Below are 765 nucleotides of genomic sequence, written 5' to 3' on the forward strand. Positions count from 1 at the left end.
TGTGTGTGTGTGTGTGTGTGTGTGTGTGTGTGTGTGTGTGACGTCGCGCTCCTCAGGAAGTGGCTGTCACATCCACATTGTCCGGGAATACACACAACACGCATCAAAAACATCACGGTAAGTTCAAATGCATGGTTTGAAATAAAGAGCATGAAAGAACCGTTCAATGGTCTCACATCCTCGATGATTTTTTCTTCGATGTATTTACTAATCATTCTCAGTTGAGGGGTGTAGCGGCTGTAGTATAAATAGGCGGTGGCTGATCGATGGGAGGATTGTTGAGCTGCTGGCGATGCGCTCCCCTTGAATTCATTGTTTTTACTATTCACTACTACAGCATTACCTAAATTACAGTGAAGAAGACTGTATCATTCTGCAACATTTATTTGTTTATTCATGTGGGGGAGGGAACAGACGGACCAGGCTGGCAGGTGCATCATCAGTAGAGCATCACTGCACTGGAAATAAGCAAATGTGCACAATCACACTGCTTTCATTCCTCTTGAATACAAGTTTAATTCATTAATATAGTTTATATATAGTATAGTTTAATTCATTAATGCTAAGAGAAGTCATTAAACAGACTATTTTATTTAATATCTTCATTTTAGTAATATGTAAAACAGCAAGTTTTATTATAAATATAGTAAACCACCACACATATTATAAAAATACCATGTACAGCCATGTTTAAACATTACATTTACGTTCTTGTAAAACATATTATGGAACGTCTCACTGATAATTAAGCTAAAACACTGTTTA

The sequence above is a fragment of the Sinocyclocheilus grahami genome, unplaced genomic scaffold (genome assembly GCF_001515645.1).
Source record: "Sinocyclocheilus grahami isolate Dianchi unplaced genomic scaffold, SAMN03320097.WGS_v1.1 scaffold1343.1, whole genome shotgun sequence".
Taxonomy (NCBI): domain Eukaryota; kingdom Metazoa; phylum Chordata; class Actinopteri; order Cypriniformes; family Cyprinidae; genus Sinocyclocheilus; species Sinocyclocheilus grahami.